We start from the raw sequence: 23,031 nt of genomic DNA on the forward strand, positions 1-23,031 counted from the left end.
TTTGATCTGTTGTGTTCTGTTGTTTGAAGGTGGACGTGTAAAAGCCGTCATGGAATGTCCAAAAATCCAGATAAGCTGGATGTCGTGTAGAGAAACGCCAGCGAAGGTGAGTGTATGAATGTGTTTTAATTTGAACAAATCAAGAACATTTGTTAGACATTTTTCTTAAATGACACAAGTTGTCAGAGCTCTTCTAACGCGAATCTCTATTTTTCATGTTTATCAGAAACTGTGTGCTACACTCTCTAGAAGGAAACGTTGATAGCCGGAGGAATCTTGGAAATCGCCCGAAAGACCCTCTGAGATGTCTCACGTATTATATGACACACATACATACACACGATATATATATATATCAAGGATGCACCCGTACAAATTCTCAATTATACCGCTATTTAATCATTTAAATATTTAGAATTGATAAGAATTATTATATTGTTGAGCAGGTTTTATTTAGAATAATAATTGAATTATTTAGCAGGTTTTATTTAGAATAATAATTGAATTATTTAGCAGGTTTTATTTAGAATAATAATTGAATTATTTAGCAGGTTTTTATTTAGAATAATAATTTAATTATTTAGCAGGTTTTTATTTAGAATAATAATTTAATTATTTAGCAGGTTTTTATTTAGAATAATAATTGAATTATTTAGCAGGTTTTTATTTAGAATAATAATTGAATTATTTAGCAGGTTTTTATTTAGAATAATAATTTAATTATTTAGCAGGTTTTTATTTAGAATAATAATTTAATTATTTAGCAGGTTTTTATTTAGAAGAATTATTAAGGCCATGCTTTTTATACGTCGTGTGGCGAGCGGACCAATGGCCAATCAGCGTTGCCATGGAAACACCACACTCAAGCAGCCACACCTGCCGATCGTCTACACCTGCGCCTCATTACGAGGACAGCATATAAGCTGAGAAGGAGAAGGAAAGGGTGAGCTCGTTCTCCCGTAGAGAAACCCTTAATGCTTACTGTGTGTTTGTTCTTTCCTCAGTTACAAGCGCCTGAGACGATCGGCAGCCACATCCACCACTCTGCACTGCACCCCGGACTGTTTGCACTGTTTCACCGCCGCTGGGACCGGAGAGCTACTTCCCCACTGCTCACCTTACTCCGCACCCAGCGTATTGTTGTTAATAAATCACCCTCCGGGGTACAAATTGTACTTACCTGTGTCTGTGTTGCTTGATGCTCGCCACAGTCGTTTCAGATTTCTTTAGATATAGCGTATTTCAGCTCATCTTCATTTCCGTGGAAGCTTTAAGGTTTAAGGTCAGGTTAAAAGTTCTAGTGACAGAACAACTCGTGAAAATGTAGCAGTGCATAGTTTACAGACTGCATTTTAGTTTTTATTGTCACCTTGATATAATTCCACAAACAACACAAATCACAATGCGTTCCGCCTTCTTTTTGATTGACAGATTATTATCTGCCCTGGTCATTGGCTGTCCGATAGTGTGAATAGTCGCTAGCAATACATTAAATGCATCCTTAATATATACAATAACTTTTCACCACAATAATTTGTTAGTGTTATAATTTGTTAGTCCAACAGATCTCTTCACTCTACAACAGCGGTAAGTCATGGCTTATGTGCTTATCACAAATTTTCAAATTTCACAGTGTCCAATAACCTCCAATGGGCAAAACCAAGGACGTAAGCGTGCAGATTGCGTCATCATCGATTTTTCAAAAATATTTCCACACTGCTAATAGAGTGTTCATACCAAACGCGGTACATCGCGCTATTCGCGTGTAGTTGGACGCTTGAACATTTTGAGTTAACTCGCTTCATTCGCGAGTGAAATTCGCGTCTACTTGCGGAATGGCACACATGGATTTTGTTAAGAGGGTAGCTGCGCATTATGTGCTATGGAAGGCTGAAGTTCCCTTTCTGTCGGTCTCTTGACGTTGTGTCGACAGAATGGGGTTTGACTTGAGAACCTACCTTCTCTGACTGACTTGAACAGGCCAATGAAAATTGGCGAATGAAATTTGCATGCCGGACTCCGCCCCCGGATATCCGGGTATAAAAGGGAGCCGGCGTGCCGCATTCATTCACCTTTTGTTCTTCGGAGCCTTCGCATCCTGATGCTGACGACTTCGCAGATACTATCTACGTGTTGCTGGTCTTACGACGTGGTGCAGCGGACTGTCCCTTTTCCTGTGACTTCCCCTGGGCGTCTCGGCGACTTCCAAAGCGTCTCTCTAAAGAGCGAGCCCTTTTCAGGGCTTAGTGTTTCTTCAGCGCGGCATGTCCCGCTGTGCTCGTGGGTGCGGCGCACTCATCGAGGAAGGGGACGGACACGATGTCTGCCTCAGGTGTCTGGGACTCCAGCACGCTGAGGCAGCATTTGTGGATACATCTTGCCCGCACTGCGGGCGGATGGTGATTCAGACGTTGCGGTCACGGGTAGCTGTGTTCTTGCGAGAATCAGCCGCCACCTCGAGTGCTTCCCGTTCTGCGGCAGCAGCGGCATCAGCCCTGTCGTCTGCTTCGGCGAGCACCGAGGGTGATCGGGGAATTACCGTGAGCCTCAATCCGTCAGCCACCGGCTCGCGGACCGTTCACGCCCCGCCTCGCTCGTCTGACCGTCCCGGAAGAGGCGGTACGCCGCCTTGTTCCTCCGTCACGTACTCGGACACAGGGCGTGACGACGATGAGATGTCGCTCGCAGCATCGGAGGGCGAACTCCTGGCATCCGACCCCGACGATTCCTTGGAGCTTCCTCCCCCGGGGGGTCGAGCTCAGGATGAAGCGGACGTCGAGATGTCAGCCATGCTTTCCCGGGCCGCCGCGAGTATTGGGCTGCAGTGCACCGCACCGCCTCTTCCCCAACGCTCGCGGTTGGATACGTGGTATCTTGGGACCGGCCGTGACTCTAAGCCACGGTCGGCACTGGTACCATTCTTCCCGGAAGTGCATGAGGAGCTCAGTCGGACCTGGAACGCCCCCTTTTCGGTGCATGCACGTCAGACTGGCTCGGTCGCCCTGACTTCCCTCGATGACGGGGCAGCTAAGGGCTATGTCGACATCCCACAGGTGGAACGTGCAGTCGCGGTGCACCTGTGCCCGCAGACAGCTGCCACCTGGAGGGATCGACCAAGGCTCCCTTCCAAGGCTTGTACATTTTCGGCATCGCTGGGTCAAGCTGCCTCGGCTCTTCACGCCATGGCCATCCTGCAGGAGGCCAGGGCGTTGAAGGAGTTGCACGAGGGAAAGTCCGACCCGGGGCTACTGCAGGAGCTCCGCACTGCCACTGACCTCGCTCTTCGGGCGACAAAGGTGACGGCGCGAGCCCTGGGGTCGTACGATGTCCACACTGGTGGTCCAGGAGAGACACCTTCGGCTGAACCTTGCGCAGATGCGGGAAGCTGAGAAGGTTCGCTTTCTCGACGCTCCCATCGCGCAGGGTGGGCTGTTTGGTGATACGGTCGAGGGCAGCAGTTCTCGACTGTACAGAAGCAGACAGAGGCGATCCTGCCCCGCCGCGACCTGGCCGCCTATCGTCCGTCGAGGTCCCGCGCGGCGTCTGCTTCCCAGCAGCCCCGCCCCTCTCCGACTCAGACTCCGGCTCCAGCGCCCCCTGCACAGGCGGCCTCCCGGAGAAGGATGTCGAAGAGGCGAGCACCATCCCGTCACCAACCTCTGCGGAAGCAGAAGTGTTCTGACGGGGTGACCCCAGGGAGATCGAGTTTACCGGGCCCGACCCGAGCAACTACATCGCTAGAGGGTCGGACTGGGACGGTGCCTGCCCCGTCCCAGCAACACCAGCCGGGCCCCTTTCAGGGCCTGGTGCCCACATTCTCGCAGAAAGAGCTTTCTCTCTCCCTGGGTCTTTCTCACAGCCGCTCTCACCCTCCGCAGGACGGTGCTCGGCAACCCCACGTTGTGTTCCGGCGAGACACACGGTTGGGTGTTACTCTCAGTGGCCACCAGCACCCTCAGTCAGACGGTGCGGTGTGCCGCGATATCGCCCGACAGGCACCTCAGCAGAGCCGCTCTCCTCCCCGGGGTTCCCCCCACGACGAGGGAGCCGTACTGCCAGCCATCGAACCACCCCCCACGGGGGCAATGAATCAGATCAAACCTCTGGTCCCCCTGTCTCGGTACCTGGGAGCCTGGTTGGCTCTTCCCAGACCAGCACGGTGGATAGAGCGAACGATCCGTCTCGGCTATGCGATTCAGTTCGCCAAGCGCAAGTTTCGGGGCATCCTCTTCACCTCAGGGGAAGGGTAGATGCTCCCGTGCTTCGGGCCGAGGTCGCTACCCTTCTGGCGAAGGGGGCGATCGAGCTCGTCCCTCTGGCCGAGATGTACTCCGGGTTTTACAGCCCGTATTTCATTGTCCCCAAGAAAAGTGGCGGGCTGCGCCCCATCTTGGACCTGCATACCCTTAACAAGCACCTACACAAGCTGCCGTTCAGGATGCTAACGCAGAAGCGCATTCTGACGTCCGTCTGGCGTCAGGATTGGTTCATGGCGATCGACCTGAAGGACGCGTACTTCCATGTGTCCATCCTCCCTCGTCACCGGCCGTTCCTACGGTTCGCTTTCGAGGGACAGGCATATCAGTATCGCGTCCTCCCATTTGGTCTGTCCCTGTCTCCTCGAGTCTTTACGAAGGTCGTGGAGGCCGCCCTCACTCCCCTCAGGGAGCAGGGGGTGCGCATACTCAACTATCTCGACGACTGGCTCATCTTGGCGCACTCGCGAGATCTGTTGTGTACACACAGGGACCTGTGAAAATTTTTTACGAGTACATGAGTTTGCTATCGGGCCCGATACTGGTATCGGTGCATCCCTAACTGTGTGTTCACATAGAGCACGAATGAGGCGTCAAGCGCGAGTGATTTACATGTTAAGTCAATGCAAAGACGCGTTAGACGCGCTTGCGGCACGAATGGCGCGAATGAGGCGGTGTTACGTCTCCCTATTTAAAATATATCTAGGAGAAAATAGGGTCTGTAACATATTTATTAAAGTAAAATAAATTGAAATGAAATAAATGAACGGGTTCAGTTACTGAAAAATTGTGTGATGTGATGAAACAGGCAGAGACAAATTTGAATTAATAATTAATTTAGTAATTCAAAATCATAAGAAAACACCCGATCGATTTACAAAGTAATTGTGAACTTAGAAAATAATATTTACAGAAGGTATACTCAACTTGTAAACAAATACACGGAACACAAAAGCGAGGGACTATGAGCGGGGCTAAAGCAAAGAAATCATCAAAACAAAACATCTACTAACTTATCAAAATAAAGTACTTAACTATCTTAGAAATAAAGACAGAAATAAACACCTTACACAACTAAGCTACACTAACTAACTAACATAAATACATAAAGTAGCACCCGCTCCTTACCTGGTGTGAATTTACAAACTTAGGTTCTACGTGTTGTGTTATGTAGGTCACGTGACATGCTACTGTTCCATCACTCTTGAGTCCGAGATTGTGAATGATCAGTAGACACGTCGCAAGCAATCCAACAGTCAACCTTAAAAATGTAGTCAAAAGAATCCCCCAAAACACAGTGTCATGCACAAAACATCAATCGGGAAGGCTAGCAAACAAACAACAAGAATGTCAATGCAAACAAAAGAAAATCCGCTCCTCCATCTTTCCTCTGGTCACTTCCACTTTATACAGGGAAGGTGAGCTCCAATTGGTTCTTTGGCGATGATTGATGTCCGGATCAGCCAATCGCGGACCTAAGAACTAATGACAGCTGAGAATGATAGAGAGAAAGAAAAAGGAAACAACCAACATACATAGCGGAGGTAACACCCACCCCCTTAAGAACAAACTTCTATACATATAGAATTTGACAAAGCACATGGTCAAGAAACTAAACTCTCTTCAAACACGGGATAAAGCATCTGCCACCACATTATCCACACCTTTCTTATACTTTATTTCCAGGTTATAATTTTGAATGATGAGAGACCATCTCATCAACCTCTGGTTCTGATTGTACATGCGCAGAAGGAAAGTAAGTGGATTATGGTCGGTATAAACGGTTACAGGAAGGACGGTGGAACCAACGTACACATCAAAATGTTGAAGTGCTAACAGTAGCGCTAGAGCCTCCTTCTCAATAGTTGAATAGTTACGCTGATGTTTATTAAACTTCTTTGAGAAGTAACAGACAGGATGATTGATTCCATCTTTACGCTCCTGCAACAATACCGCCCCTGCTCCCACCTCGCTGGCATCTACTTCCAACTTGAATGGTGTGGAAAAATCTGGGGCAGACAACACGGGTTCACTACATAGCAACGCTTTAATGTTGTCAAAAGCATTCTGACACTCAGGCGACCATACAAATGAAGTTGCAGGGCTAAGTAAAGCGGTTAAGGGAGTTGCAACAGAAGAAAAATTCCGGCAAAAACACCGATAATACCCAGCCATGCCTAAAAACCGACGCAACGCATGTCTGGTAATTGGCACAGGAAAATAATTAATTGCCGAAATTTTGGCTGACAAAGGGCGCACTTCACCCTGCCCCACCTGTTTACCTAAATAGGTCACCGTTGCCTTTCCAATCTCGCATTTAGCAAGATTTAGTGTTAAAGACGCATTCTCTAGACGCTTTAACACAGTTTCTAATAACGCCATGTGCTCTGACCAGTTTTGTGAAAAAACAATCACATCGTCCAGATATGCCTGACAGTTAGGAACATCAACGAGTACGAAATTGACCAACCTCTGAAACGAGACGAGCCCCCAATTATGTTACGTCTCCCTATTTAAAATATATCTAGGAGAAAATAGGGTCTGTAACATATTTATTAAAGTAAAATAAATTGAAATGAAATAAATGAACGGGTTCAGTTACTGAAAAATTGTGTGATGTGATGAAACAGGCAGAGACAAATTTGAATTAATAATTAATTTAGTAATTCAAAATCATAAGAAAACACCCGATCGATTTACAAAGTAATTGTGAACTTAGAAAATAATATTTACAGAAGGTATACTCAACTTGTAAACAAATACACGGAACACAAAAGCGAGGGACTATGAGCGGGGCTAAAGCAAAGAAATCATCAAAACAAAACATCTACTAACTTATCAAAATAAAGTACTTAACTATCTTAGAAATAAAGACAGAAATAAACACCTTACACAACTAAGCTACACTAACTAACTAACATAAATACATAAAGTAGCACCCGCTCCTTACCTGGTGTGAATTTACAAACTTAGGTTCTACGTGTTGTGTTATGTAGGTCACGTGACATGCTACTGTCCCATCACTCTTGAGTCCGAGATTGTGAATGATCAGTAGACACGTCGCAAGCAATCCAACAGTCAACCTTAAAAATGTAGTCAAAAGAATCCCCCAAAACACAGTGTCATGCACAAAACATCAATCGGGAAGGCTAGCAAACAAACAACAAGAATGTCAATGCAAACAAAAGAAAATCCGCTCCTCCATCTTTCCTCTGGTCACTTCCACTTTATACAGGGAAGGTGAGCTCCAATTGGTTCTTTGGCGATGATTGATGTCCGGATCAGCCAATCGCGGACCTAAGAACTAATGACAGCTGAGAATGATAGAGAGAAAGAAAAAGGAAACAACCAACATACATAGCGGACGTAACAGGCGGCGCGAATGACACGCATTGCGCGAATGAGGCGGTGCGAAACGCGCGAATTGAGAAATCTGAACTTTGGCGAAAATTCGCGCCGCGTTAACCAATCAGGAGCTATTTCGCAATAAACGGGAGCCGCTTGCCAGAAAGCCCCTCCCATGACGCGAACTTCACGCGCGAATGAAGCGAATTTGACGCGCGAATGAAGCGAGTAAACACAAAATGTTCAAGCGTCCAACTACTCGCGAATACCGCGTTTTTGACGCCTCATTCGCGCTCTATGTGAACACACAGTCACAGCTTCTGCCAGCAAGGTGTAATGCCAAATTCAGATTAAACATCGTTTTGTCTGTTGCGATAGTCACTGTGTCAGATTAAGTGATTTTGATGAAATCCAACGTCAGATTATAAATTGCTTCCTGATGACTAATAGCTTTTTTTTTTTCAACGACGCATGGTAATTTAAATAGCAGGGTACATAAGGATACAGGAGTATTGCCAGAGATCCTGTTGTGGAATTTTCTTATTCCTTAATCAAGGTGAGTTTTTAAATAATTTAGACAAATGCAACACACAGAGAGCATGAGTTACCTTGCAAGGTATTTTATATTTTATTGACATTCAGTCTGCATCAAAAGACATATGCAGAGTGAAGGTGACTCCCTGTTCATTTACAGGGGCTTTTATATCATCCATACATGACCCCCCCCCTCTTCTTCTCCCCTCCCTTGAGCAAGAACGTATCTTTGGTAACAAAAATGTGTCGCCATTTCTTATCTTCACCAGTACCTCTTGGTCTTTGCTCAAGGGCAAAGGAGCTGAGTGGTTTGCCACGTAGCACAACATTTCTCAGAAATTTAAGAACAACAAGATAGACAGTCTTGAATCAATTTTTACAGAGATTAGCATGAAGAAACCCACGTCATGAAAATTTCCATCACATTCCCATCTTTTATCATATATGATAACCAAAATCTTTATGCCTCAACCTGTAAGATGAGCACTGCCCTTTCTCCTACAGATTTCCTAGGCCATTGTCTTGGTACTCCCTAAATTCCCCTTCCGTGAGATCGATGGTCTGCATCATGAACCTTTGTTCAATTGCAGCCATGCTCCCTATCATCATTCTATTTAAACAGTTCTAAGAACAGTAAATTAAACATGGTAACATAATTTTAAGAAATAACAATCCCACTAGAAGTGGCAATGCCACCTGCCTCACCGACGCCCCTCAACCTTGGCTATTCCACCATTTCAACAGACTGTTAGTCATATCATCCGGCTCCCTGATAGCATTCTTCCTGTGTGTTATGATGTCTATTACATTATCAGCATAATCCAGAATGTAGAAACAACAACTGAGCATTTTGCACACACACAGCTTTTCTCTGCGGTGAGCACATCTAAAACTAACCTACTCTGCAATCCTAATTCCCTACTTCCAAACTGTTCAATTCTGTACTTTACTTACCACCTGGTTCTCTGCACTCTGTCTTTTCTTCGGCCTTGTTGGTGCTGTTTGCAACTGTCAACAGGTTTGTGACTTTGCAGGGTAATTGACCCTTTAGCCTCTTCTGGTCCTCTAATTTCAGAAGACTAACTTTCCATGCCTGCTCGAGTTGCATACACCACCAACAACTGTCATTCACTCCTACCTCTTTCTTCTGCATCAGAGCCAATGCACATGCCTTATTGCCTTTGCATTGGTATATTGCCTTTCTCATATCTACGTTCGTTTCTCCTGGGTCTATCCATGTTTTAGCCTCTACTTCCTGTGCCTCTTTTTCTGCCTGCTCTGCGGCCTGAAAATTACTTGGCTGAACTTATATCTGAAGCTTCTGACCTGTGTCTTTCCCCTTCGTCCACCACATCCACCAATACTGACCTGCTTAAACCTTCATCACCTTCCATATTCTTACTCTCATTTGTGAAATTGCTCCCGTTCCCTCATAATTAAAATTTTCTGAGTTAGAGCTAGTCTAAAACTTTCTCCTTTGCCTTTTTATTTGGCCGTCCCAGGAGACATAATGGCCCACATTTTCAAATTTTGTTGCCTTATCCACAACATCACCTGAGGTACACGTACCTCTACATAAATACATATTTGTTCCCCAGTACCTAGCAGAATTAGGGTAACACTGTCACTCCCCATACCATTTTATTAAACTTGGAATATAGTGTTGCACAGAAACAAAATTCTATAATCTCTAATTTCTCTGGGTTCGATGCATCCCCGACTGGAACAGTTGATTCCCTTTGTCAGCACGACCATTGCGAAGAGCCATTGTGGATGCCATTGTGATGGCCCTATGGTTGGAGTTGCCACTCCTTGGACACCTTTTTGCAGTGGGAGGCGTGTCTTTCCCATGACTTCCTGGAAGCTGCGTAATGATTTGTCAGCTCCATTTGCTACTGCTCTTTTGACCTGCACAAACATTTTGAGAGCAAAAATACAAAAACACATTGCCTTGTAACATCCCCCCTTTTGACGCGTGGTCTAGGCCATGCGTCAAAATCGCAAAAGCAGGGAAAAAATGTTTGGCACACAGGTGAGGCCATTTGGGCCCCCCCAAACATTGTATGTGTATTTACATGAGCACTCCTTCCAGAGTGCACGCTCAGCTGGTTCTGCAAAATGTTTGCATCTCTGCAAGAGAAAGAGTTTTGTTAGTGATTTCTGGAGACAATCTGTCTGTCTCTGATGTTGCTTGCTTTGCTGCAAGGTCAGCTTGTCGGCTTCCTGCAAAAAATAGTTTCAGATACAAAAGTGTGTGTGTCACAGTCACACACAACAATGGCAATTGGGAGAATAATGGCAGATAGCATATCAGCAACCGGTGTCTGATTAAGAATGTTTTTACCATCAGCTTTTAAAAAGTTTCTGTGTTTACACAGTGTGCCAAAATCATGAGTCACACCAAATGCACATCTAAATCTGTGTGAATGTCTACATTTTTATTCTTTGCTAATTCGCATGTGCGTGTGAGTGCAATGAGCACTGCTGTTTGAGCAGAGAAATGGTCAGGCAGGCGGCCTGACTGTACTGTTTCAAAATCAGACACAACAGCAAACCCCACATGATTCTTTCCCGCCTCATCTGTTCGTGCACTGCCATCTACATAGAAAGTCAAGTCTGCATTTAGCAGAGGTTCGTCTCTGAGATCAACACGTGGCGAGCAGACTTGCTCTAAAGTGGCAACACAGTTGTGTGGGTCACCATTGTCAGGAAGTGGCAGCAACGTGGCTGGGTTTAGTGTGTTACATCTCTTTACCGTGATGTTTGGCAATTCCAACAACGTCAGATTATATCTCAGCCACCTCGCTGTAGATAAATGTGACACTCGTTGTTCCAACAGAATCATAGCCACTGCATGGGGAACAAACACAGTAAGGGGAGAATAACCAACAAACTCCCTAGAGGCCAGCACTGCTTTCTCCGCTGCTGCTACTGCGCGCAGGCACGGTGGGAGACCTTGTGCCACACTATCTAATCTGGATGAAAGATAAGCACGGGGCGCAGCTGGTCTTCGTGTTTTTGGAGCAGCACAGAGAGCATTGTGCCGTCTTTTTCGTCTACCATTTGTGTGAATGGTTTGTCTGGGTTTGGGATACCTAGCGCAGGCGCAGATTGCAGAGCTCGCTTGAGATCACCAAAAGCCTCAACCCCTGCATCAGTCCATTCAATCTGCGCATTTGCAGTCATGGGCTTCCCGTGAATCAATACCGTGAGATGTTTTTCCATCTCTGTGTACCTCAAAATGAAATTCCTACAGTAAGAGGTCATCCCTAAAAATGTCATTAGTTGCTTCTTAGTTTTTGGGCGTGCGATGTCTGAAATTGCAGACACGCGCTTTGCGGACAGCTGTCTGCCACGGCCAGTAATTTCGTGACCCAAAAAACGAACAAATTGTTTTGCCAGCTGGACTTTGGAGATATTCACTTTGTGTCCTTCGTGTGCCAAATGAGTTAACAGTCGTACAGTGTGTTCTTCACATTGCGCTTTGGTGGGTGCACATAAAAGAATGTCATCCACATACTGAAGCAATGCCACCCCCTTCGGGAGATGGAATTGCTCCAGTGATTGTCGCAGTGCCTCGTTGTAAATGGTCGGTGATTCGCAGTACCCTTGGCATAGACGTGTGAATGTATATGGCTTGCCATCAAATGAAAAGGCGAACCAGTATTGTGAGTCTGGGTGTACTGGCACACTGAAAAACGCGTTTGACAAATCAATCACCATATACCATTTCGTCTCAGGCGGAATTTGGCTGAGAATGGTATACGGGTTGGGTACGTTTGGTGCTCGTGGCTGTACTGCGGCATTAACTGCTTGCAAATCTTGTACGAACCGCCATTCAACGGGTGCTCCCTTTTCTCTGATCTTTTTAACTGGAAACAAAGGTGTGCGCACAGGTGAATTTGGGCATGGCACAACTATGCCTTTATTTTTAATCTTTTTAAACTCATTAAATATTGGCCTTATGCCATTGAGGGCTTCTGGTTTGAGGCTTCTGTTTTGACAGTTGTACGGGCACCTTTCCCAAAATTTCTTCATTAATCTTTTTGTGTGTGAAAACACTTCAAGTCCCCTTGTTGCTGACAGACAGGCATGATTTTCACGATGGGCGTGCAACAAATTTGAATATTGCACGTCGTCCCTTTTAACCCATTCTATGGGGTGCGCATATTTGTCAGCAAAACACCCACAGCTCCCCACACCATTGTAATCAACGTCATGAGGCTCTGTGAGGCAATACATTCTACATCATACTTACGTAATTCAAAACTACATCGTACAGCTGTACGAGCGCTGCACACGGGTCGTGTTGGTATCATGCTCAATCTGTCATCATACACATTATGACTCTGCCCAGCAAATGAATCGGGCAGCAGTCAGACATAAGAAACCTGTGTTGAAATTTGACACTCCCCAACTCACATTGCACCCTTTTGACATAAATTATTTTACATTAGAGCCACTAGCATTTAGGGAAAACACAGCTAGTTTAGACTCTGGCAAATTTAAACACTTCTTGTGAATCACAGTAGGCTATTTGTTGCCCCTGAATCTATCAAGAATTCAAGCGGTTTGTTGCACACGAGCATTGTGCATTTTAGCAAAGTTCAGAAAGCAGTTTCATTCATCATGGAATGTGAGCTAAGCAGATCTTCGTTGCATACAGTAGGAAAAAGCATTTCTTCATTGCATATGCTAAGGGAATTCATACTCACCACCCTCGGAATGATGCCTCACCTCCTCACTTCCATCTCCCTTTTGTTTTGACCTCAGTGGTCTCAGAGGCTCAGGACAATCGTTCCGCCAGTGCCCCGTCTTTCCACAATTGAAACATTTCTCTGGATCATAGGTGCTAGAGGGTTTAAAACCTCCTCTCCCTCGCCATCTTCCTATTCTTCCGTGTTCTCCTCCGATATTCATTAGAGCCATGTGGAGTTCTTTATCTTGTTTGTTTTTCTTCTGAAGCTGTTTCTTGTCTGTTTGTCTTTCGGCGTGTACAGCATGACGGACTATCTCACTCATTCTCGCGCGATCTGGCTCGATGCATGATTTTTCCACTTCTCGTCTCAGCTCTCCTCTGAGGTTCCGCAGAAAAGCGGATCTGAGATGTCCTTCGAACGGACAAATGTCCGGTCCGTCTGCATCAGGTTGATGTCCAAAATGTTCTTTAAATACTTCCTCCAGCCTAGCCAAGAAATCCTCCACTCTTTCATCCGTCTTTTGCACACAAGCAGCGATCTTGTCCAGGTTCAGAGCTTTGTGAAACGTAGTTATTAGTCCTTCTAAGAATTCTTCCAGAATCCTCCTGTACTCAGCATTGTCTGCATGCAACCAGTTGACATGTTCCCTTCTATAATCCTCCACAGGCCATTTACCCTGTAGCTTTCTTAGGTCAGATGGTTTCAGTTTGACTTTCAACAGTCTCTCTAATTCTTTCATTGAGGGTGAGAATTCTTTGCAAAATGTCAAAAGTTCTTTGTCTGTCGGTGCTGGATGCACTCTTTCTTGCTTCGGACGCACCACGGGCTGTGGCATGTGCGGCACTGGTGCTGGTGGAGACACTGGTGGGGGCACTGGAGCAGCCTCGATCGGGTTCAGATGTCGGTGAGGAGGGACACAATCATCCTCCGGTTGGTGGTTGTAACAAGTCATAGATGGGGGTAAAGAAGACAGAGGGGTTAAATCATTATATTCAGGCAAAACAGGGTACAATGGAGTTTTCGGTGGTGGCAGTTCTTCCAATGCCTTTTCTTTAAAAACATAGTCACGTCTATTAGCTTCCCTCTCCCATAACTCTAAACATTTACATGCTTCATCATATTTTTCCCTTTCTTTTTTGGACATTTTAAATATGTCTTTTTCCCCCATGTGTTCTCTTATTTTCTCTAATTTTGTGGTACTAAATGTACCGTTTTCTGGAAAGTTACCTTTTCCTATTAAATAGGGTACACCTTGTAAACTTCCCGTTCCCCACCTTTTCCTCATTTCTCTGTATGTTGGTTTATCCATATCCATATGGGAACTTCCCTGCCCCATTTTTAATTCTGAATAGTCCCCCAGACTGTTTAGAATCTATCTCGATTCTGAGTAGTCTCCCCTCTTTAACCAGACTGTTTTAAGCAGTCCCCCAGACTGTTTAGAATCTCTCGATTCTGAGTAGTCTCCCCTCTTTAACCAGACTGTTTTTAAGCAGTCCCCCAGACTGTTTAGCGCTAAGTAGTCTCCCCTTTTTCTCCCAGACTGTTCAGAATATTTTCAACTCACCGTCTTCTACTTTTGTGCCTTGCACTGAGTTCTTTTGGGATCACGTAAGCCTGGGGTCCGGAGTAGAGTTCTCTCATCCCTGTATGGGGTTAGAGCTGGATTTGCTATGTCCAGGATGATCAGTCAACTCTAGTCCGTTCTCCGTCAGCCTTGTGATCCCATACCTCGTCGCCAAATTGTTGTGGAATTTTCTTATTCCTTAATCAAGGTGAGTTTTTAAATAATTTAGACAAATGCAACACACAGAGAGCATGAGTTACCTTGCAAGGTATTTTATATTTTATTGACATTCAGTCTGCATCAAAAGACATATGCAGAGTGAAGGTGACTCCCTGTTCATTTACAGGGGCTTTTATATCATCCATACATGACCCCCCCCCTCTTCTTCTCCCCTCCCTTGAGCAAGAACGTATCTTTGGTAACAAAAATGTGTCGCCATTTCTTATCTTCACCAGTACCTCTTGGTCTTTGCTCAAGGGCAAAGGAGCTGAGTGGTTTGCCACGTAGCACAACATTTCTCAGAAATTTAAGAACAACAAGATAGACAGTCTTGAATCAATTTTTACAGAGATTAGCATGAAGAAACCCACGTCATGAAAATTTCCATCACAATCCTCAAATCTTACTTTCATTGCTTAGTTCCACATAGCAGCACAAATTGTGTAACAGAGCCCGTCAGGACGATAAGGAAAATAATTATAAAGCTAGTCTCTCTGTCGCGTCATCACAAGCATCGCAGACACAGTCTTGGTTGCTATATACTGTGATAAGGTATCCAGGCCAATATAATCCAGTTGTAGTTTAAAGGAGTGATTTGCAGGGAATATGTGTTTTCTTTGTCTTATAAGTGTTATAACTTGTCCATGCATGTATTGGTCACGAAAAATTGCCAAAATTTAAGTCTCGGAACAAAAGATGTATTTTATCTAGAAGCGAATGCTCACCCAGACCTGCTTGAAACGCCTCGTGTAACCCAGAGTCGGCGTCAGAGCAGATCTACTGGAGGGGCTTTGGATCTTCGGCAGGGGGGCACTGTCGTTTGATAAATATTTTTTGACGCATTGGCAACATCATAGTAGCCATCCATATAGAATGACAATGAACGATTTAGACTTGGGCTTTTATCTAAAAGAGGAACAGAAGACAGCACTGAAATTTGCGGTTTTGCCGACCGGATACGGCAATAGTCAGTTAGCTCCAATGATCTAGAATAACATTCTACACTAGAATGTTAGCTCCAATGATCTATCTATATAGAATTTCATTATATATATATTTTTTAATACATATAATACACAACAGATGACCATTGTTAGGTTAAACGTTCAGAATACGATTCCATATGAGGTTAGTATAGCCTATAGTTCAGCACTTTGCGAATAGAAAGCGACTCAAGTAGCATGTATTAGCCTATTCTCGCGTTCTACGAGTTAAGTAGCCTACATTTTTTTTGGAAGATGTACATTTTTGGAAAACGCGCGAGGAATTGTGGCTAACGTTCATAACCTTGCACGTAGAGAGCGCTTTTAAGAGCCAAGATAGGCTAGGCTACATCGTTATCGGGAAACCCGGCCCAGAACAGATAGCCTAAACAACAGAACAGAACAGGGCAGATAATATAAATATAATATAGGCTAAATAAAAAACATAAATAGGCATACAATAAATAGCTATATATTTTTTATACTTCAATAATTAACAAATTACGACGACAAAATTAAAACACTGAATCAGTTAAAAAGAATTTCCCCCTCAGACAAAGTTTTTTCGTATAGATGTTTCTGAAAACTTGAGGCTTTTTTCTTCATAAAACGAGTTGGACATCATCAGACAAATGTCTGCGTATGGACCAGTTAAATCAGAAGACTAAAATTCGCCTGCAGAAAATAAGGATGTCACAACAATAATGAGCCACTCACACAAGGTATAATTTAGTTTTTGATTTGCGTAGAATTTTGTAGAACTTGATAAATAAATAAAGATAAAATAAAATACAGGAAATACAAAGTATGCTTCAACAAATAAAATTAATTCATTAAACACCGTTTTTTTAACCTGGGTTACACACCTCCCAGCAGTTTATGCACGCACCAAGCAGAAATGATATAAGCCCATATATCTTTACAGATAGCCAAGTACAAAACACAAATGCAGTTAGAACCCACAAACATTCATCAACAATTCACCTGTTTAGTAGGCCTTATGAAAGCCAGGGCTTGCTTCAATAAGTGAATTGAACAAACGAGTTACCCTCATTAGAGTTGCAGGCGACGAGTGCTACTGAACCGTCTTAAGTACTGTGTCCTTCCATTCGCTTGTGCATTTGCGTGTCAAGTCTTTCCCGAATGCAAGCTGCACTAACCTGATCTTTCTCTCGTGTAGCATTGTGGGTCTGTGCTCCAACTTGAAATGGATTTTGCGCGCGCGCTGCAAATCAAGCGTAACAAGTTTACTCTGCAACCAATAAGCATTCACCATGACGAAGCCTAGTAACGTGCCATGAACAACCAAAATTTTGCATTTTCCCCATTCTTTCTTTTTTTATTTAAGTTACAGTTTGAACATTTAATATTAAAATAATTACTAAAAGGGATATTTTTTTTGGGCTACGCTATGGCCTGTAGGAGGGGCATCAATGACCGCTAGGGGGGGCACGGCCCTCGAATGCCCCACCACAAAGCCGGCGCTGGTGTAACCACACCCCGGCGAATCTATGTCAGGTCGTAACACGATTTGACTTAGACCGCCCAAATCTAAATACAAGTAAGGTGGGCGGTCTTGTAAATCCCATTGTACCAGATTCACAGCCTGTAAGTATATTTTCATTGTAAAATACTTTTTTTAAAGGACTAACGCAAGTTGAGTTCGATGTTGTTGTTTCTTTGTGTGATCTGCAAATGCATACACATGCACAACGTGGAAAACAAGACAACATAAGTCCTAATAATCAGTAATTCTGTTCCAACTAGAGGCAACAAATGTTGTGTCGCGATGAGACATGGGGTAACTCTGGTTGATCAAGAAGGGCCGAAGGACTCGATGTATTTATTTATTTCCATTCCGTGCTCTAATGCGAGCTTGTTTCTATATGTTAGTATGTTTTTGAATTTTGTTATAATTCATGATTTTATTACACTGAAGCCAAATATTTATAACGTTGTTTATAAAAGGTAAAACAGCTATAGTTTTAACTATTTAACATAGGTTTTTAATAAAACTTTACCAATCCTTTACATCCTGCTCGAGTCGCACTGGCAAAGTTGTAACGGTTTGATCTTCATTTTCCAGGTCATATTCGGGCTCGAGTTGATAAGGAAGGATCGATGCGATTTTATCATGTCAGTAGTTTTGGAACCTGATGTTCAGAATATGATAAGAGGCGTTACATTTCAGTGCAGTATTTACATTTACATTTAGTCATTTGGCAGACGCTTTTATCCAAAGCGACTTACAGATGAGGAAACATTGGAAGCAATTATAACAACAAAATACATAAGTGCATCAAACTAGTCCATTAAAGCCTAGCACAGTATACAAAGCTAAGAATAGTGAGATTATTATTTTTTTTTTAAGAAAGAAAGGGGAAAGAATTAGGATAAATCAATCAGAGACGTGTTGATGGAAGAGAGGCCTTTTTAGGTGTTTTTTAAAGATGGCAACAGAGTCTACTGATCTTGTAGCAGCAGGTAGATCATTCCACCAATGTGGAACAGATCCAGAGAAGGTACGGGAGAGTGACTTTTTTCCTTTTTGGGATGGTACCACTAGTCGTTGTTCCTTTGCAGACCGCAGTGATCTGGCAGGAACATAGATCTGGCATTAGCAAGTGGAGATACGATGGTGCAAGTAGTATAATCATATACTATGTGTCAAAATGTTTGATTGATTTATGACCCTCCTGTCAAAGGCCTGTCATCCTGACAGCCTGTCACTCAAATGGTTCTTTTATAGCCTGTCAATCTTACTGACATTTATGTTTTATGACTGTTGTAGGGGTGTCTTTGGCCCCCACTTTTCCTAGAGTGGTAGCCCCAACACCTTTTCAAACCTGGTTGCTTTTTCTATCAGGACACCTGCTGTGAAATGTGTTTTTGAGTAAATTTAGAGAGAGTTAGAGGCATACATAGAGGCCTGGATAGAAGCATTGATAGGCTAACCCTTGTAATATGTTCGATTGTCTTAGTTTAATTTTGTAACATGAGATAATACATGGACCATGTCATTGAAAATAGTTTTTGTAACATGGAATGAATTTGTCACGGCCGGTCTTAGTTAAATTTTGTAACAAGGTGATGAGACATGCCCCCCCACATGTCATTCAAATTAGTTTTACGGCCTGTCACTCTAAAATAGGAGGTTTTTACGGCATGTCACTCCAAACAGGATAGTTTTATGGCATGTCAATCTAAAAACGACAGATTTATAGCGCCTTGTCTACCTAAAAACCACTTACCATCAATAAAGGTGTTTTTCACACTACCTTGTGAAAAACCTGAAGGGTGTGTCGTAATAAAGGTTTTAAATAATGGAGGGTTTTCGTAAATTTAAAGCAGATACTTACGTTGTCTTACATGCAATACAATGGCTCTAAACAGTACCGAAACGCCTAAAAATGTTACGACCGACTTGTCTACTGATGCCTGGATGGAATCGGAAGATTTGACAAGGGCTCCGCGGCGTTTAGAACGTATGCACATAACCCGTTTTATACATGACGATGAAGAGCTTGTTATACGCGATTTTTCCCTCGCCGGTAACCGTGTTGGGTGTTTCGAGTTCGACAAGACGAGACGCTGTGTATCATTGTACAGCACCGATTTGGGGGTGGAGAGGTCCATCATTGACCCCTGTCTGTTTCTGCCAGCGCAAGACTGGTCGTTGTTTTACAACTACGTTTGGAGCGTTCTAAACAAGTATCGTGAGGAACCTATGTTCGTCGGTGAATGGTGGAGTGTAATCCCCGGCGTATGTTGTCGGATGTTCGCCGACGGCTGTGGCGAGAACCCTGAAGATGCCCTGTACATATCATGCGGCTTTGATTCTGAGCCGAAGGCCCGCAGAATTGATTCTCCAGCTAAAGGCGTGCGTTACGATCTGCGGTTTATGTTTCAATGGAGAGATGTGTGTGTGCTTGATGACATTTTCGCGGATATTAACAACATGTTTAAATGGTGCAAGTTGCGGGACCGTTACAACTCTGTGAGAGCGAACTTGTTTGATCCGGAAATGGATGTTGCAAATGACACCGCCCCCCTGCTATAACCTTTAAAAACAGACCGTTCAGACAAAACCCTTACCACAACATCCAACATTCAACTGTGTCCCAGGAGGAATCATCCGTATACCACAGTGCCGGACAAAATCCACCGGTGTGTGAGGCCGTCGCCGGTGTGGCCGAAGACACATTGCAGCAATCTACAAACACCTGGCTGGATAAATTATGCGAAGAGCTGGGTTATCACAACCTTACATTCATCACTACAAGGGGTCAAGCCTTCTCGGATGCCTTCGTATGCGCTGGTGTTGATGGTGTGGACGGGTGTATCGGAGAGGTCGGATTTAAAATAATTAAAGCCATCGTAGCTGTTCTGATGTCGCACATTGTTAACCGAAAACTCAAGGAACTATGTCAGGGGTGTGAGGTCGACCATCCGAGCCAGATGCGACATTCGTGTCTATTTGAACCATCACCCTATTTCTTCGAAGGATACTTTAAAGAATTATCAAACAAATTGTTCAACCCCCAGTTTAAACACAGTATTGTTCAGGCTTTAACCACCTACGGGCTGAGACTTCACCCCCAGAGAATTCAGGGGGCCGTGGAAGCCATTCTATGTGAACTACGGAGTGAACCATTTATCGTGGGTAAACTTAATGAAATTGCAGAGACTCTTGTGGATAAACATTGTGAGAAGGTAGTCAATGACGCGGTAGCTTGTTGGAAAGGGGTTACCGATAATCTCATGGTGTAGCTGTTGCGGAGGGATGGGGAACACATGCTGTGCGGGTTTTTTCAAAAATGTATTTAAGATGTATTACAAACCTGAATTTACTAATCTTTTGTATTGTGTGATATATGACAATGTTGATATGTGTGACGTCTTACGAGTAGATAACTTAAAGAATGAAATGATTGTTGTACGAAATTGTTCGGACTCTTGGGTTAACGTGACACAGGCTTGTGTCATTGGTGATGATTCAGCAGCAGCGTTCATCAGAAAAGTATTAAAAGCATTGTGTGAAAACACTATTATATTTGATATTGAACATATCATAACGATGTTTACATACACAGTTGATGTTTGCATAAATCTGATATCCATAAAAAAAGATAGTAATGATGTTTCTGAAATTGTTGAAATTGTGAGCGACTACATGCTTGATAAAGATATTTTCACATGTGTTCGTTTTCTTGGCTATCTAGACAGCCTACGAAATGTTTTGTTTTTACTTTTTTTTTTATTGTTGTTGTACATTCTTAAATAAAAACCATTGTTTTAAAAAAGGTATACTTTATATGTCTGTGTCTGTTGAAATGACAACATGTCAGATCTCATGAAAAAGGTTTATTACACACCGTCTAACCCGGGGTCTTTAGGTGGTAAAAACCGTTTAAAACGGGGTGTTTTAAATGACTCAGGCGTTCGACTAACTGACAAACAAATTTCAGAGTGGCTCGCAGCAGAGGATGCCTATACATTACATAAAACGGCACCCCTAAAATACAAGAGAAACAGGGTATTTGTTTATGGTATGAATAAACAGTTTCAGGCGGATTTGGTTGATATGTCAGCATACTCCGAGGAAAACGACGGTATCAAATTTCACTTAACATGTATAGATGTATTTAGTAAATACGCATGGACTCGCGTCTTGAAGAATAAGTCCGGATCTGAAGTCTCAAAAGCTTTTGTTTCTATACTTGCTGATAAACGCATCCCCCAAAAATTACAGACAGATGCCGGGGGTGACTTCTTTAACAAACAGTTTCAATCTGTTTCTAAAAAGTATAATATTCAACATTTTGCTACAGCATCGGATTTAAAAGCTAGCGTTGTTGAACGTTTTAATAGAACTCTGAAAAGCAGAATGTGGCGGTACTTAACAGCTGCTAACACACGTCGATACGTAGATGTGTTACAAGACATTACGCTGGGTTATAACACCAGTTTTCATCGAAGTATTCAAATGAGACCAGTGGATGTTAACGAAAACAACGAAGACACAGTGTTTCAAAATCTTTACGGACCTAGGAATGCTCGATGTGTTAAACCACTGTTTAAATACAAAATCGGAGATATTGTAAGAATATCCAAAGTGAGGGGTCCATTCGCCAAGGGTTACGAGAAAAATTATACAGAAGAGTATTTCACGGTGAACAAGTGTGTACAACGAGACCCACCAGTTTACAAACTTTGTGTCTATGACGGAGATATTATTGATGGTAGTTTTTACGAGCCAGAGTTACAAAAAATATCGGTGAGCAAAAACAATACGTTTAAAGTAGAAAAAATCTTGGACAAGAAAAAGCAGGGTAAGAAGACCATTGTCTTGGTAAAATGGTATGGATGGCCGTCTAAATTTAATAGCTGGGTCCCCGAAAAAGAAGTGGTCGACGTACATTCGATTTAAAAAGGAGAATGCATAGTAGTCTACGACATTCATTTAGAAAACAGCCATGGGTAGCGACGGCTATTATGTCGTATTACCATGCAATGCATCGTTGGGGGTGTATCCTGACAACACTATTTCTAATTATAGGACGTGCCTAGCCAACCCATTACATGTGAAAGGTAAATGGGAAGTGGGGGTTGTTGAATTCGAATATCCTAGATATCGTGGTATACGTTTAATACTGAAGATGCATTTTTTGAAATAAATGTCGGCCAACCCCCGCTCAGTGGTGGTTCTATGAAGAAGAAGAATAAACACGATGACGATTCATTGATGCGTAATAAAATGTCTCCGATACGTTACCGTATAAAAACGGGGTATTATGATGACATTGCTTCTCTGGTTAGAGAGATAAATGAGGCCCTTACGCCGCATTCATCTTTCGGCTATGACAGTGTGAAAAACTGTGTGTTTCTGAATGCAAAACCTAACATATCTTTGACTTTTTACGGGAAACTAGCCAATATTTTAGGAGCGAAACCCGGGGCTCCATTAAGTGGCTCTTCATTCGTACCAACGGATTTTAATATCGACAAAAACAGTGTAACGCACACTCAGCAACAGGCGGACAAACACGGCCATGCATACATATCTGCTGACTTTAATAACGACACGGATGTTGTGACGTATGCACCGCATCAATCAGATATACAAGGGGGCTTCTACACCTTGTATTTATACACAGACATTATCGATTACCAGTCAGTTGGTGATGCCTATGTACCTCTCTTAGGTACAGCTCATATAGCCGGAGAAAATAAGCATATGGTTTGTTTGCGATACGACAAAGTGCATTACGTGTCTATAAACAAAACAACCATCACAGACATTGGCATTGAAGTTAAGGACGACCAAAATACACACGTAAAGTTTTCATACGGCAAAGTTAGCGTTAAGCTTCACTTTAGACCTGTGAAACATTTCGTATAATAATGTCCTTATTCAACAATTATAATCA

The 23,031-nt window shown here is 43.4% G+C and overlaps 1 long non-coding RNA gene across 1 annotated transcript; it reads left to right on the plus strand.

Annotated features, from left to right (window-relative positions):
- Positions 1–1,146, plus strand: LOC306889127. The gene is made up of 3 exons (XR_013786170.1): positions 1–106; positions 227–313; positions 1,005–1,146. It is a non-coding gene; the product is annotated as an uncharacterized lncRNA (long non-coding RNA).
- The last annotated feature ends 21,885 nt before the right edge of the window (positions 1,147–23,031 follow it).

Source organism: Barbatula barbatula, assembly GCF_947034865.1.
Source record: "Barbatula barbatula genome assembly, chromosome: 24".
In the NCBI taxonomy this organism is placed as follows: domain Eukaryota; kingdom Metazoa; phylum Chordata; class Actinopteri; order Cypriniformes; family Nemacheilidae; genus Barbatula; species Barbatula barbatula.